Source organism: Hyperolius riggenbachi, chromosome 4 (genome assembly GCF_040937935.1).
Source record: "Hyperolius riggenbachi isolate aHypRig1 chromosome 4, aHypRig1.pri, whole genome shotgun sequence".
Lineage (NCBI taxonomy): Eukaryota > Metazoa > Chordata > Amphibia > Anura > Hyperoliidae > Hyperolius > Hyperolius riggenbachi.
In genome coordinates, this window is record NC_090649.1 from 393,449,012 (window position 1) to 393,460,468 (window position 11,457).

General features: G+C 47.7%; 1 long non-coding RNA gene across 1 annotated transcript in view; it reads left to right on the forward strand.

Moving 5' to 3' along the window:
* LOC137570868 (uncharacterized) overlaps positions 1-10,672 on the forward strand; it is a 29,703-nt gene extending 19,031 nt beyond the window's left edge. The window contains exons 3-4 of the long non-coding RNA XR_011031214.1: positions 8,155-8,262; positions 10,543-10,672. This is a non-coding gene — a long non-coding RNA (uncharacterized lncRNA). The remainder of the gene's footprint in view (positions 1-8,154; positions 8,263-10,542) is intronic.
* Positions 10,673-11,457: the final 785 nt, after the last annotated feature.

The following is an 11,457-nucleotide window of genomic DNA, read 5'->3' on the forward strand; positions in this document are numbered from 1 at the left end:
GGTGGTGGTGGTGAAATCACTGATTCCCAGCCACTACTGCAACAACAACAAGAAGGCGCAGGTACACCACCTCATACGTCTGAGTTAGGTGGCGATAGTATGGACGTAACGTGTGTGGATGGGGATGATGGTGGACCACCTGAAGTTGGTGCACTTGAGGAGGTGTCTGAGGAAAGCACAGCTGGCCAGGAGGATTATGATGACGATTATTCGGATACCACATATGTTCCCGGTAGAGGAGATGACCAGGGGGACAGTTCAGAGGAGGAGTCAGAGAGGAGTAGGAGGAGACGACTCCATGATAGAAGCAGAGGGAGCTCATCCTCAGAAACAGCTGGGGGCAGTGTCCGGTGCCATGTATCGCCAGCTATGGCCAGGGAGCACACATGCCCTTCAACGTCAGCTGCTGCTGATGCCACCGTAGCGCCATCACCCCAGGGGGGCTCAGCGGTTTGGAAATTTTTTCACGTGTGTGTCTCAGATCGGAGCAAAGCCATCTGTTGTCTCTGCCAGCAAAAATTGAGCCGTGGAAAGGCCAACTCTCACGTAGGGACAAGTGCCTTACGAAGGCACCTGGAGAGAAGGCACAAACAGCTATGGCAAGAACACCTGAGTAAAAGCAGCACTCCTCAAAAGACAAGCCAAACTCCTTCTCCTCTTCCTCCTTCAGGTGCATCGTCTTCATCCACTTTCTCCCTTGCACCTTCACAGCCACCCTCCTCCACACCGCCTCTTCCCTTGAGCGGTTCCTTCTCCTCTGCCCACAGCAGTACCCAGCTGTCCGTGAAGGAAGTATTTGAGCGGAAGAAGCAAATGTCTGCCAGTCACCCTCTTGCCCGGCGTCTGACAGCTGGCGTGGCGGAACTATTAGCTCGCCAGCTATTACCATACAAGCTAGTGGAGTCGGAGGCTTTCCGTAAGTTTGTGGCCATTGGTACACCGCAGTGGAAGATACCAGGCCGCAATTATTTTTCTCAAAAGGCCATACCCAAACTGTACCGTGCAGTTGAGAGGCAAGTGGTGTCATCTCTGGCACACAGCGTTGGGTCAAGGGTCCACCTGACCACGGATGCCTGGTCTGCCAAGCATGGGCAGGGCCACTACATTACATACACAGCCCATTGGGTCAACCTGGTGACCGATGGCAGCAAGCAGGGAGTACGTGGCTGCGCAGAGGACCGACTTGTCACACCTCCACGGCTTGCAGGCAGACCTCCAGCCACCTCCTCTCCACCTGCTATCACCGCTTCGCTGTCGTCATCCTCCTCCTCCTCCTCCTTGGCTGGTGCCGCCATCTCCTCCCCAGCTACACAGCCCCAGCACCCCAGGGCCTATGCTGCATGCCAGGTGCGACGGTGACATGCAGTGTTAGACATGTCTTGCCTGAAAGCAGAGAGTCACACTGGAGCAGCTCTCCTGGCTGCTCTTAACAAACAGGTGGAGCAATGGCTGACCCCGCACAAGCTTGAGATCGGCAACGTGGTGTGTGACAACGGCAGCAATCTCATTGCTGCGTTGAATTTGGGAAAGCTGACACACATACCCTGCATGGCTCATGTGCTTAATCTGGTCGTGCAAAGATTTGTGTCCAAGTACCCAGGCTTAGAGGATGTCCTGAAGCAGGCCAGGAAGTTGTGTGGGCATTTCAGGCGCTCTTACAAGGCCATGGCACGCTTTGCAGAGATTCAGCGTAGAAACAACTTGCCGGTGAGACGCCTGATTTGTGATAGCCCGACTCGCTGGAATTCCACCCTGCTGATGTTCTCTCGCCTGCTAGACCAGGAGAAAGCCGTCACCCACTACCTGTATCATTACAGTACAAGGACACAATCTGGGAGGATGGGGATGTTGTGGCCCAACAACTGGACACTGATGCGAAATGCATGCAGGGTCATGGAGCCCTTTGAGGAGGTGACCAAACTGGTGAGTCGCGATGAGGGCACCATCAGCGACTTGATCCCCTACGCCTACTTCCTGGAGCGTGCCGTGCGTAGAGTGGTGGATACAGCTGTGGAGGAGCGTGAACAAGAAGAGTTAGGGCAGCAGGATTCATTGGAGCCATTTACACACGAACCCGATGTTTCCACAACACCGGCGGCAACACAGAGGGGGGAGGAGGAGGAAGAAGAGGAGTCGTGTGGGGAAGGAGAGGAGTCAGACTCTGATAATGATGAGGAAGGTGTTTCTGTGGAGGAGGAAGAGGCGGCGGAAGGAGAACAACCGCGGCAGCCATCACAGGGGGCTTCTGCTGCTCCACGTTCCCGTGGTATTGTTCGTGGCTGGGGGGAGGAAGAGGAGTTGCGTCCCGTCACTGAGGAAGAGCAAGAGGAGATGGAGAGTACCTCTGCATCCAGCTTTGTGCAGATGTCCTCTTTCATGTTGTCCAGCCTGTTGAGGGACCCCCGTATCAAAAAACTCAAGACGAATGACCTGTACTGGGTGGCCACGCTACTAGACCCTCGGTACAGGCACAAAGTGGCGGACCTCTTACCAACTCAACAAAAGGCGGAAAGGATGCAGCACTTGCAGAACAAGCTGTCGATGATGCTTTACAATGCGTTTAAGGGTGATGTGGCTGCACAACGCAATCAAGGTACCACTGGCAGTTACCCTCCTCCTCCCAAGTCCACGCAGGCAAGAACAGGACGCTCCAGCGATCTCAGGGTGATGTCGGACATGCGGACGTTCTTTAGTCCAACTCCTCGCCATAGTCCTTCCGGATCCACCCTCCACCAACGCCTGGACCGGCAGGTAGCCGACTACCTGGCCTTGAGTGTGGATGTAGACTCTGCGAAAAGCGACGATGAACCCTTGGACTACTGGTTGCGCAGGCTTGACCTGTGGCCAGAGCTGTCCCAATTTGCCATACAACTTCTCTCTTTCCCTGCCGCAAGCGTCCTGTCAGAAAGGACCTTCAGTGCAGCTGGAGGCATAGTTACTGAGAAGAGAAGTCGCCTAAGTCACGACAGTGTTCAGTACCTGACCTTTATCAAAATGAATGAGGAATGGATCACGGAGGGCTACTGCACGACCGAAGACTAAGTCAGTCCACTCTCCACACACAGCATCTCTGCCTGCAGGCCGCTTGACTGCCTTCTCCGCCACTACCAACAGGGTCCAGGACTCTAGGCGGATTCCTGAATTTTTAAGGCCGCTGCTAGCAGCGGCCGCTACACTAATTTTTCTGGTGCGTGTACATGTGCCCATCCCCCTTCGTGATCATTACCTTGCCGCGGTGAAGGGGCTTGCGCATCACAATGAAGCAATGACCGCCGGCTATTTGAGTGTCTCGGGTGGGGGTGGCACACAAAAGATATTAAGGTCGTTGCTTCATTGTGGTCAGACCAAATTTGATCAGCTGGAAAGTCACTGTTTTGTCATTCAGCTACATCAGCCGGGCAAGCATATGGGCTGAAAAGCCACCATCACCTGCACTCTCGTCACGGTGCGCACCAGTCCAGCACGGCCGTCACTACACAAACGGCTGTTTGCAGTCACTGGCACTGCATACCTTTCACTGCATCTGTGACTGCACATTATACCTGGCAGTCAGTGCATAACTTGCACTTGAATGGATACACTTTCAAACAATTTAAAAATACAACCATCTAAACTTTCAAACAATTTAAAAATACAACCATCTAAACTTTCAAACAATTTAAAAATACAACTATCTATCATTTTCAAAAAATTTAAAAAAAGGGCAAAAAAACTTGCCCTCCGTAAAACATTCTTGGCAAATGCTTTCGACTTGGTTTGTCTTCCGCTGGCTCAAGGGTCCATCTGACCACAGATGCCTGGTCGGCAAAGCACGGTCAGGGCAGCTACAGCATGGGTCTCAGCAGGCTCCCACTTCGGGCCGGAATCCAACCTTCATTCCCCGCGGTGACAATGGCAGACTTGCCCTCCATAACGGATTCCCGTTAAAGGATTTAAAGTTAGTTCATTTCAATTAGGGCCGCAAAAGGTCCTCCTGAGTCCTGTATTGTTATTTTTGGTCACTACCTCGGGGCGGGCGTGCATGCCTACCTGCTGCCCTCCTTGGATGTGTAGTGGTAGCCGTTTCTCAGGCTCCACACCGGATTCTATCCCTCATTCCCCGGCCATTACCCGGGGTCACAAATGACAGACTTGCCCGCCTCCATATGATTCTCGTGAAAGGAATGTGGTGTCATCTTTGCCCGCCATAACTGGTTCTCGTTAAAGGATTTAAAGTACATTCATTTCAAATACACAGCAGGGCCTCGAAAGTCCTCCTCCTGTATTGTTATTTTTGGTCACTACCTCGGGGCGGGCGGGCGGGCGTGCATGCCTGCCCGCTGCCCTCCTTGGATGTGTAGTGGTAGCCGTTGCTCAGGCTCCACACCGGATTCAAACCTCTCATTCCCCGGCCATTACCCGGGGTCACAATGGCAGACTTGCCCGCCTCCACAGGATTCTCATTGTAGCGGTACTGAACAAGTACACAGCAAGTAGAAAATGTAAATTAAAAACAAAACGTAAGCTTTTTAACAATGCCATGAAAAGTTGAGAAGGAAGTCACACATTACCTGACATCACTGAGTGAGGAAGAGCAATCACGCCATGTTGCGCAGTAGTCCAGCATGGCCGTCACTACACAAACAGCTGTTTGCGGTGCATTACACAGTGAGTTTGGTGTGTCAGTGTGAAGCAGTACTCTAATTACACTCCCTGTTTGATGTATACACATGCAAGATGTTTGAAAGCACGTTAGGCCTGCAATTTAGCATTCAATGTGATTTCTGCCCTTAAAACGCTGCTTTGCGTAATATCCAGATTTTTCACCGGGACTTTTGGCATGTATCCCACTCCGCCATGCCCCCCTCCAGGTGTTAGACCCCTTGAAACATCTTTTCCATCACTTTTGTGGCCAGCATAATTTTTTCTATTTTTCAAAGTTCGCCTCCCCATTGAAGTCTATTGCGGTTCGCAAATTTTTCCGCGAACCGAACCTTCTGCGGAAGTTCGCGAACCCGGTTCGCGAACCGAAAATCGGAGGTTCGCGACATCTCTACTGGCCTGACCGTGCTTTGCAGACCAGGCATACGTGGACCCTTGACCCAACGCTTTGTGTGCCAGAGATGACACCACTTGCCTTTCATCATCACGGTACAGTTTGGGTATTTCCTTTTTTGAGAAATAATTACGACTTGGTATCTTCCACTGCGGTGTGTGGCTTTGTCTTTGTGTGCTGCTTTTCCTCAGGTGGTCATCCCATTGCAGTTTGTACTTTTTCATCATGTGCCTTCCTTGGTCTTTCCACAGCTCAATTTTCGGTGGCACAGAGTACAGATGGCAACGCTGTTATCTGAGGCAGACACACAAAAAAATGTCCACACCGCTGAGCCCTGGGATGATGGCACTTTGGTGGCTGCCAACTGAGTGTTAAGTGGGGTGCCAGAATCAGAGCAGGAGGAGGAAGATATGTCACGGTTCCGTGCGGAAGCTGAGGAAGATGAGGTGTTCTATGTTAAATAGTCAACTACGTCCTGACAATCTTAGGGGTTGATCATCCTCCAGCACCCAAGGCTGAGACACCAAAGTGTGCCCCTCCATCCCTCCCATCACAGCCATCTCACACTGATTGCTATTAGACTAAGAGGCACCCCAAGGTTCCAAACCCCCCAACACCTTAATCTCTAGTTATCTGGCTTGCAGTCACTGCCATGTATCCCCTTTTCTAATTTCTCTCTGCTTCAAACGTAATAGGGGAATAATAGCTGAGTGAGTTGTGTGCCCCTTCCTACACTGCGCCCTGAGGCTGGAGCCTCTCGCCTCTGCCTCGGCCTGGCCCTGGGTTGATGGCACGTGCCTTCTGAACACTGTACTTTGGTCCAGGACCGCACGAAATGCGGTCTGGCTCTGCCTGTTGTTGTGTCCATATTTGGGGGGGATGAAGTGAAAGATATGCACTGACTAGACTAATACAATGTGCAGTCACACAGGTGCAGTGAAAGGTATGCAGTGACTGCTGGTATAACAATGTGCAGTCACACAGGTACAGTGAAAGGTATGCAGTGACTGCTGGTATGGTATAACAATGTGCAGTCACACAGGTGCAGTGTAAGGTATGCAGTGGCTGCTGGTATAGTATAACAATGTGCAATCCGCACAGGTGCAGTGAAAAGGTATGCAGTGACTGGTACATAAAACAGTGAGCAGTCACACAGATGCAGTTCACAGGTATGCACGGACTGGTATATAAAAACGGCGTGCGGAGTGCAGCATTTTCTGGTGAAATGTTGGACTCATTGCGTTTATTTTCTGCTGAAATGCTGCACTCATTGCGTTTATTTGCTGCTGGAATGCTGCACTCATTGTGTTTATTTTCTGGTGAAATGCTGCACTCATTGCATTTATTTACTGGTGAAACGCTGCCGTCATTGCGTTTATTTTCTGGTGAAATGCTGCCCTCATTGCGTTTATTTTCTGCTGAAAAGCTGCACTCATTGCGTTTATTTTCTGCTGAAAAGCTGCTAACTGTTGCTGCATTTATTATTTAATAGTCATAGTTTGCTATATTTTCTGCTTTGGGGTTACGGTATACTAATAAATAGCATCACACAGTTTCTGCACACCCATGATGTGTTTAAAAAAAGGTGGGAGGGGGGGAAGGCTGCACGTCCCTAAACACGTGTTGCAATTGAATGGTTAATCGCACAGGCATACACCGCCTCTGTCAGACTAAAAAATGCATGTCCTGCATCCTAGACAAGTGCTAACATTTATTAAACTAGGAGGTACTTTAGCTTCCAATATGGTTTGCATTCAAAGTATAGTATACTAGACACTTGCGCCACGGTGAGTCAAACCTCCGGGCAAGTGACCTAACCTAAATTTAAAACCTTGGGAGCTAAGCAAAAAAAAAAGTGTAACTTACATTTTGTGGAACAGCGAGGAGAACGCCAGCGCATACCACTAAGGCTGCATCTGAAATGACCACCAGCTCAGTGTGAAGCACCTAAATAGATTTTCTGCACACTTTGCATTCAATTCAGATGCAAATCATATGCAAATCTGCTACTACTTATTGTGCAAACAGGAAACTCAGGAGGAGTGGCTGGGAGCAGCTAACCTGACAGTTACATAGTTACAAAGCTAAAAAAAGGTGGGGGAAAGGCTGCGTGTCCCTAAACACATGCTGCAATTGAATGGTTAATCGCACAGGCATACACCGCCTCTGTCAGACTGAAAAATGCATGCCCTGCCATGCTTTCTTATGCCTTGCTGTTACATCATTACGTTAGCTCCACCCATACAATGTCATGGCCACGCCCGTTTTTCCGGCAAGACTTTTGAGTTGACGTTTGGGCACTCGGTCTCGAAAAGGTTTGCCACCACTGTCCTAGGTGATATACTGTATATTATACATAAATAAATATATTATAAATACATAAATAAAATGCCTTTTACACCTTCAGCAAGCAAACAAATACTCAAAATAAATTTGACGGTACTTTTTCACCTACTTTTTGATACTTTCCCATTGCAAAGTGCTAAAAAGTTAATTTAAATTAAAAACGAAAAAGTATCTCCTAGGAAAAAACTCAGGAGAGAAAGTGAATTGCATATGGTCCCTTGTCTTAAAATGCATTTTAAACCATCAGGAATCATGTAATACTCAAAATAGCTTCAATACCACTTTTTCAACAACTGTTACGTACTTTTTCAATTGTAAAATGCTCAAGGGCCCATTCACACTTGGGGGATTAGTGGGCATTTACTGCTAAAAGCCAAATCGCCAGCAATCTCTATCGCTTTTTAAAGCGCTAGTGCATTTAAAATTATATGGCAGTGATCTCACTGCCGCGATCGCCAGCGATTAGCATTTATCAACAAACGCCGTGCTTGCAGCACTTTTTGGTGATTTTTGAGCTATCTCAATTCTAATGTTAAACGCGAATCATGAGTGCGTGCTGACTAGCTAGCGTTTCGTGATTACACGTGTGAATGGGCCCTAAATGTTATTTTAAAGAGAATATGAAAATTATCTCCCAGGCATTAACTCAAGAGAAAAAGTTCATTGCATACAGGTCCTGATCTCTCTTGATGACACATTTACTTTTAATGTTACAGGTTTTTCTTTGCTTTTGTAAAAATATGTTTTTATGCAGCATTTTGTGTTTATTATAGATCTCTGCTGGGAAAGTTTTTTATCTACGCGTGGAAGCTGGAAGAACAAAGTGCAGACACTTTAGTAAAGCTAAGCATGCTGATTCTAATTCCTGTGCAGTAAGGCGGGTAAGTCAGATATTACAATATATTTGAAAAAGCCTCTAATTGTCACTATGCCAATATGGTTATCTGTATAAAAAAAAATAAGGACATTAAGTCGGGTGGCCGGGTGTGCGTAGGGTGCGCTCACGTGCGCAGTACATGCAGCGGGCGACGGCACTGAAGGGAACAACAGGTAGGTATAGGCAGTGATGGGTATTACAATGTGCACCTGTCACACACAGACAGGTACCGGACAGGTACAGTGACACTGCGTGCGCTCAGGTAGGTAGGTGAGTGCACTGAACACAACAGGTAGGTATATGCAGTGATGGGTATTACAAATGTGCACCTGTCACACACACACACACACACACACACACACACACAGGTACCGCCGTGAACAGGTGCAATGACTGGTTGTATTAACAATGCGTGCGCTCACGTAGGTAGGTAGGTAGGTGGGTGGGTGCACTGTGAACAACAGGTAGGCATATGTAGTGATGGGTATTACAATGTGCACCTGGCACAGTAGTAATAATTATACCACCAAGGGTCCAAAGGCCACACACACAAACAAAAAAATAGATCACAAGAACAAGATTAGCTCTCAAAAGAGCTGTTGAGGGGTGCTTTTTTGCTATAAGAATCAGCAAGGAGCAAGCTAACAAGCCTACAAGAGCCTAACTTAGCTTTCCCTATAGCTCTCTCTGCAGCAGCTCTCCCTTCTCTAATTACTGCAGGCACACAAGTGAGTGAAGTGCCTGACGCTGCCTGCCTTTTATAAGGGGGGAGTGGCTCCAGGAGGGAGTGTAGCCTGATTGGCTACAATGTGCCTGCTGACTGTAATGTAGAGGGTCAAAGTTGACGCTAATGATGCACTATGGGGACGAATCGAACTTCCGGAAAAGTTCCCGGTTCTCCGCAAATGCGAACCACCGATGCTCGCCGGGAACCGTTCGTCGGCGAACCGTTCGGGCCATCTCTAATCCTATTATAAAATAAATCACCTCTTCTGTTAATGCAGGGGTTCCCTGAGATCTGAAAATTATTTGAAGGGGTTCCTCCAGGGTAAAAAGCTTTAGAAAGGCTGCCCTCAAGCAGGGGTAGGGAACCTATGACTCGGGAGCCAAATGTGACTATTTTGATGGCTGCATCTGGCTCACAGACAAATCAGTAGGGAGTTGATTCACTAAGCTGCACTGCTCAAGCAGCGCAGCCTAGTGTTGCAGCTGGAGTGAAATTTTCAAAGTAAGCACGTTCCCCCCAAAACTAACAGCCGCACCAATTGTCCTGCCCTGGCCCCTGTCGGGTCTAATGACTTTGTGGGACGAGATCCCTGCACTTTGATTGGCCCAATAGGCTGAGAAACTCATCCTACCGACTGAATCACCCCCCCCCCCCCCCCCTCCCAAGTCAGCTCACCACGTATCAACCAGACGAAAAAGGCATCATCAGCAAAACCCTGCAGCACCAAAAGTCGCATTAATGGTAAGAAGTACTTTATTCATCAATGGTTACAGCATACTAATGTTATCAAAAAGAATTCAAGAAAAACTTATTGTTCTTTAAAAGTGTTGGTCTTACATAAAATGCACATTTACTTGTATTTAGTTTGAAACATATTGTATGGCTCTCATGGAATATTACATTTTAAAATATGTGGCATTCATGGTTCTCCCAGCCACAAAGGTTCCTGACTGCTGCCCTAAAGATTCTCACAGAGCCATGATTGAGAATCCCTGGTCTAAAGACTAAGAACTAAGCTATGCACACATACAGAGACTGCATGCTGCAATTGTTATGCATAGAAGAACCCCAGCTTATCAGGTGTATGTAAAGAATAAAGCTTGCCTGCCCCTAGAAATCTGTTTTGTGAATGTGGAACTGTTTAGTAGTGGATTTGGTAGTCACAAACAGCGGCGTAGCAATAGGGGGTGCAGAGGTAGCGACCGCATCGGGGCCCTTGGGCCAGAGGGGCTCCGAAGGGTCCACCCTCTATCACAGTATTATCTCTCTACTGGTTCTGTGCTTGCAATAATCACTTCTATAGATGCTTTGAATCATAGTAATCCTTAACACACTGTTGTTTCCCATCCCTTTCTTGCAACTCTGACACTGCGGTTGTCCTTGGCAGGTTTTGGTGCGCCATATCAATTGTTATGTATAGAGTGCTTGGAGGGCCCCATGTGAAACTTGCACCTGGGCCCATAGCTCCTTAGCTACGCCACTGGTCACAAATGACTTCTAGCCTCTGTGTTTGCAACATTATTTCTTTCTAGTCAAAGTTTTCTCTCCTTTTTCCAGGTGCTCACATGCGATTTTGAAGTTTACCATAGACCATGGGAGAATCATACTGAAGTGCGAAAGTCTTCTTGCTTTTAATCTGTAAACTCTCTGAAGTCACAGCAGCAATAAAATAAATATACTTCTTTTATTTGGTGTCTTTGTGTTCATGTACCTCCTGTGTACGGCAGGTGTGGCAGAAGTAATTTACCAAAAAACATAGCTTCAATTTACTATGACCTGTTTGGTAAACAGTAGAAGTCTCAGCAGCTGTAGAGCAAGTTCCAGCAGCAAGCTGTGTTCTGCTGTGATGATGTTCACCCACTTCTGTGCTGTGAGAGCATTACAATAGTGAGAAGCATCCCCAGCATCCCTTTACACCAGCCACCCCTTTCTAGTCTCTCTGAATCAGCCTGTCAGTCTTTCTTAAAAAATTTTGTTTTACAGTTTATATGAACTTTTAATAAACATAAGACACACCATGCTTGGATGATTTCATCAGTTGCTCCTCAGCATCTTGGAGGAGGAGTTAAAGGGTTAATATCTAGGGCTGCAGGGGAAACTTTTTTTCTGTGTCGACTCTCTTCTCTTCTGCCTGGCGGAAAGAAACTCATCCCTCCCGACAGTATATCCGCACCAATGGAGGAAGTAGCAGGACAGGTGACTTCTCCTAGTGGATGGATCCTTTGTCTGTAACATATTATCGGATACTGATTGTTGGATCACGTCAGCTCAAAGCTGCAGATAACTACCTCACATCTCACTTGGTTTTACCGAATGCTCTAACCTTTGTGAATCTTTGTGAATTGATATTTCTTGACATTCACTGAGGTATTTACCTCACAAGTCGGTGATTTACCTCGCTGCTTGCCATGCGGTAACAGCGTTAGTGAATACTGATGAATTGTTTGGTAAAATCAGCATTTTTTTTGCTGT